Raw genomic sequence first — 6,000 nt, 5'->3', positions numbered from 1 at the left:
CGTTGCGAGTGAAATCTCACTCTCAACAGACTTCTTCGTCCAACAGCCGGCGTCAAGCTGGTGCCGCCTATATAGCTCACTCACCCCCTTTCACATATGGTGCAAATCAATCCCCCCAATGGGCGGACGTCCAGGTGCATGCCCGATCCATAATGGCGGCCGTCCCCAAGAAGGAGAAGGATGCCATCCCGGGCATTGAGACGTTCAATGTTAAACGGATCACTGCACTCCAGTATGAGGTATACCTAATTCCCCTTTTCTGGAACTAAGTATAATATATCCCGCATGATTGACACCGTTTGTGTCTGCAGGCCATGCTCAAGGTTGATGGACTCAAACGGCCATGTGCCCGGAAGAGGGAGGAGGTAAAGAGAGCCACTAGATCAGATAGGGATTCTTAAGATGTTGTTGAATATCAATGTACAATTAATGAACTGGAAACTAAAGTCGAATTGATGCAACAGGCGGATCAGATCAGGGGTCTTCAAAAAGCCCTGAGTGAGGCTAAGGAGAAGGCCAACACAGCTGAAACCAACCTCAAGAGGGCGGAGTAAGACCTATAGGCCTTGCATGGTGCCTCCCGGGAGAATGCAAATCTCAAGGCGGAGGTTGAGAAGCTAAAGAAGAATGCGGAGCAAGTCCAAATGAATATCAAGGCAACAATCGAGGCGGAGCAAGACCGCCTGATTGCTGAAAATGAAGAGGACTCCGACGCCCGGATTAGGATCGCCTGGGATGCTCTCTACCCCAACAAGGATTATGGTATGTGGGCTATGGCTTTTCAATATGCTGAAAATGTAGTGTATTTAAGAGAGAAAGGAGAACCGGAGCCCGACTCCTTCGAGGCCTGGGCAAACAGGGAGCTTGAGGAGCTTGCCAATTTGCTCCCCGAATAAGGAGAAGCCATTGACCTCCACTCTGATGGGGAGAATCCCGGAGAGAAGAACCAGGCGACCCATCCTTGATTTTTTTGCGGCAGTATGCCAAATTTCTAAATTTTCCGGCCTGCGTGCCGAGTATTTGTATATTTTTACCGATTAAGGAGTCGGGTGACAATTTTTATTCTTTGTCCCGGATGTTATCCGGTTAACACTACTATCCGGTTTTTACCGGCTTGAATGAAGTTTGCTGATTGGGTCGGCTTGCTGAATTTGCTGATTTATTTCAACTTCTGCACTTAAATTCTGCAAATTTGATTTTGATTTTTGAATATTTGCCCAACTTTTTAGAGCATATGGCAATTCAGCAATTCAAATAGTGTACCGGCTATTCTTGCCCCTAGCGGCTGTGTGGTTGGTTTCAGTGCTATGATTGATTGACTTTGGAATGTTTGATACTTTAAAGAGTATGGAATGTTCCTAAGTCAATCAATCACACTAGTGATTTCCCCAAACCAACTACACAGCCGTCCACATAATCAATAAGTAGCCATTTTACCCAATCGGGGAGTAGGCTGGATCAAAGCCTTATTTCCCCTCTTTGTTGCATTTGCATTTCATTTCTTTATGAGCCAGACGGGAACTTATCGCTTGGCAGTTAACGGAATAGGGAACATATTGTTCGCCTACTTGATAATCCTCAAACGGCTTAAAGTCTGTCTAGGGTTCCTGCAATCCATTGCACCTGGTTCATCTGCCCCATTGGGGTGACTGGTACAACTTCGTTGAATAGTCTAACAGAGAAATTGAGTAATTAACCGGTTGATGTCACTTGATATCCGGCCTTAAGCTTAATCATTCTTTTAGACTATTTTCGTCAGACAACTATGAGTTAACCAATTGGGTCGTTCAATTTTTGCCGTCTATATATGCTGGTAGAGCAAACGGTAGAATGCCCTCTGCGACGATAACACCCGGAGGGGCGTCGCCGGACTCCATACTCATATGGGAGCAGACGAATTTATAAAATAAGTTTGCATCCGGCCATTGGCCTCAATTTAAATGTCAAGTTAGCCGCTAAGTTTTTATCCTAGCTTATTTATTCGATGGACCATCTGTGATTTCCACAGTCGATAGTAGATTGTTGCGCATGTATATATACAAAGCAATTGGAAACAAAAAGCAACTTTTCATTGATGGGCTTTTTATTTACAAAAATTTAAAAGTCTCAAGTTGTCTACATTCCAAGTTCTAGGCAGCCTCCTGCCGTCTGGAGTTTCCAGCCGGTAGGTGCCGTTTCTCACTTCTTCATAGATCCGGTAAGGACCTTTCCAATTAGGAGTTAGCTTTCCTTATTCATTGGCCTTACCGGTTGCCTCTATTTTTCGTAATACAAAGTCCTCAACTTTCAAGAGCCGCTTGTGTACTCTTTTGTTATAGGCACGAGTCATTCTCAGACGGTAAATCTCATGACGCATGGCGGCATTGCCCCTGCGCTCCGGAAGTGAGTCCAATGCTAGCCGCATGGCATCCTAGTTTGCCTCTTCATCGTATAGCATGACTTGTAGAGTCAGCTCATAATGCTCGATGGGAAAGACGGCTTTGGCACCGTAAACCATGAGAAATGGGGTTTCACCGGTTGCCCATTTTTCTGTTGTCCAGATGGCCCATAGGACATGAATTAACTCTTCAACCCACCAAACCACCGGCTCCTTTTATTTTCTTTTTGATACCATTTGAGATGAGTTTGTTGAAGGGTTCAACTTGGCCGTTTGTTTGGGGGCGGCCGACTGATGCAAAACAATGTGAGATCCCTTGATCTCCCAACCAAGATTTAAGCTGAGGTGTCTCAAATTGAGGTCCATTATCAAATACCATGGACATAAGTACCCCAAATCGGGTGATAATGTTCTTCCATATGAAGAAGATGACATCCTTTGTCTTGATGCCTTTGACCGCCTCTACTTCCACCCACTTGGTGAAATAATCCACAACCACGAAAATGTAGCACTTTCCGCCTGGTGCAGGCGTATAAGGATCTAGAATGTCCATGCCCCATTTAGCAAACGGGACTGGGCTGTGGACTGCCGTCAAGTCAGTAGTCGGTCGATGGATTAACTTGCCAAATCTTTGACACTTCTCACATTTTTTAACAAACTCCATGCCATCTGAATCAAGAGTAGGCCAGAAATAATGCCGCCTGGCCCCGACGGCTAAGGACCTGCCGCCTGCATGAAAGGCGCAGTATCCCACATGCAATTCTTCAAGAACTTCTCTCCCCTTTTCTGGGGTAACACACTTCAATAGAGGTTTTAGAAACCCCACCTTGAAGAGCTCTCCTTCTCTCATCTCGAAGTTTCCAGCACGTTTCTTCAGCACGACCGCCTCGTGGGGTGAATCAGGGAGCGTGCCGTCTGTCAGATACTCCCGGATGCCATCCATCCAATTAAAACTTCGGTCTAGCACTCCAATGGGTTTATCATCAGATATGCTTCGTTTTTCCATCACTTCCCAAAAGACTGACCGAGGCGTAGCGCAAGTGGTGAAGGAAGCCAATTTTGACAATGCATCCGCCTGATTATTTTCAGACCTGGCACTTGACTTAGGTGAAATTGTTCAAGTGTCCCATCTTCAGCTTTGACCGCCTGCAAGTATTTGATCATAGCCGGCTGGGTGGCTTCATACTCACCATGGTATTGGCTAACGACCAATTGAGAGTCAGAGCAGGCGTCAATTTTTGTCGTCCCTACCGCCTTGCACATGCAGATACCAGCTAGCAGGGCTTCATATTCCGCCTCATTGTTTGAGGCCTGAAACTTAAATCGTATTGCATACTCATATTTATCTCCTTCCGGAGATTGACAGATTATGCCTGCACCACAACCGTTCATAGTAGAGCTCCCGTCTACATGCACCTTCCAAACCTGATCAAGGTTGTCCGAAACAACCGGCCTTGTCATTTCGACAATGAAATCGACAAACGCCTGACCCTTCACTGCCTTTCTCGGTTCGTAGGTGACTTCAAAACTTTGCATTTCAATAGCCCATTTGAGCATTCTACCGGATGAGTCCAGGGTTGTCATTGGCCGCTTAAGGGGTTGATCTGTATAGATTACCACCGGATGTGCCAAGAAGTATGGTTTCAACTTCTTGACAGCCATGTAAAGGGCAAGGCTAAATTTTTCAAACATGGGGTACCAAAGTTCAGCATTTCTGAGCACATGGCTAATGAAATAGACCGGGAGGTGAATACCGTCTCTCTCAGCAAGGAGAACAGCAGTGAGGGCATGATCTGAGACGGTTAGGTACATATAAAGCGTCTTTTTTGGCAAAGGACTAACAAGCCTTGGCAAAGAGTCTAAATGTTCTTTCAACTTTTAAAAGGCCACCTCAGCATCATCTCTCCATTCAAATCTAGCCTTCTTCCTAATTGCCTGGAAGAAGTAAAGGCAATTGTCACCTGATCGGCTGAAGAATCTCCCAAACGCAGCCAGACAACCGATAAGCCTCTGAACTTCTTTGACAGAGCGGGGTGACTTCATGTCAATCACCGCCTGTATCTTTTCGGGGTTAGCCTCTATCCCCTTCTGATCAATCAGGAATCCGAGAAACTTCCCAGACTCAACACCAAAAATACATTTTTTGGGATTTAACATGACATTATGTCGCCTGAGTGTGGTGAAGGTTTCTCAGAGATCAGCAAGGTGATCCACCTGTAACTTGGATTTAACTATCATGTCATCAATGTACGCCTCTACATTCCTCCCAATCTGATTAATGAAGACTGTATTAATCATCCGTTGGAAAGTAGCCGGCGCATTTTTCAAGCCAAACGACATCACCGTATAACAGAATAACCCCTGATCAGTGACGAAGGCCGTCTTCCCTTGATCTTTTTTCCACAGGGGTATCTGATGGAAGCCGGAGTAGGCATCCATAAAACTCATCAAGGCATGCCCGGTTGTAGAGTCGACAAGGCTGTTGATCTTTGGAAGCGGGTAACTGTCCTTTGGACATGCCTTGTTCAAGTCAGTGTAGTCAACACACATGCGCCAAGTATCATTCGGCTTTTTTACAAGCACCACGTTCGCAACCCAGTCAGGGAAGTTACATGACCGAATGAACTCGGCGTCTAACAGCTTCTTGACCTCGGCAGCTGCCGCCTGACTTCTTTCCTTGCCGTGATTTCTCTTTTACTGTCGGATGGGCTTCTTTTTTGGGTCCACGGCGAGTTTGTGGACAGTAAGATCTGGCCTGATGCCTGGCATCTCTTCCACTTCAAAGGCAAAGATGTCTTTAAATTCTTTCAACAGGAGGTGCAAGTCTGCACCCAACCTTTCAAAGGCAGTCGTCCCCACCTTAACAGTTCGCTCTGGACGGCTGTAGTCTAGAGGAATATCAATGTGCTCACCAGCCGGCTGGGGACGGAGATCATCTAACCGTTCCCCGATCAGTGATTGCTATTTCTTCTCTTTCTTCACCTCCACCATCTGGTCAGTTTTTCTTTTCTTTGCGGCTGCTGGAGGGGGTGAATCAGGGTCCTTGACGTCAACAAGGTCTATTACCTCCTTCGTCTGACCGGCTGCGGCATTAGTCGGCTTGACGTCTAAGAGATAACACTCCCTTGCCGTCTTCTGATCTCCATTGTATGAGCTAACAGAGCCATCATCCTTTTCATACTTGAGAAGCATTAGAGCTGGGATGATGACGGCTGTGCACTCGTTTAGAGTGGGTCGACCAAGAATAATATTGTAGGCGGTCAACTCTTTAACCAGCAAGAACCGGACGACCATGTGCCACCTTTTTCCCTTCTCCCCCAGCCTGATGGGTATATCAATTTGTCCGATTGGGTGCACGATCCCTCCGCCAAAGCCAACTAATGGATGGGAGACGTCGCTCAGGCTGTCCCGCTTAAAATTAAACCGGGACAGACACTTGTAGCTGATAAGATCAGAGGAGCTACCCGTGTCTATTAGGATCCGGCCAACCAGCTGGTTGGCGACCTTGCATTCAATGACGATTGGGTCGTCATGCAGTCGGCGCACTTTGCCCCGCTCCTTCTCAGTGATGAGGACGTCTGGAAATGTTCCACTTGAGGACGCCTGTCCATCATCCACCGAAT

This window comes from Chenopodium album, chromosome 13 (genome assembly GCF_948465745.1).
Source record: "Chenopodium album chromosome 13, dcCheAlbu1.1, whole genome shotgun sequence".
Taxonomy (NCBI): Eukaryota; Viridiplantae; Streptophyta; class Magnoliopsida; order Caryophyllales; family Amaranthaceae; genus Chenopodium; species Chenopodium album.
This window is presented reverse-complemented; position numbering follows the sequence as displayed.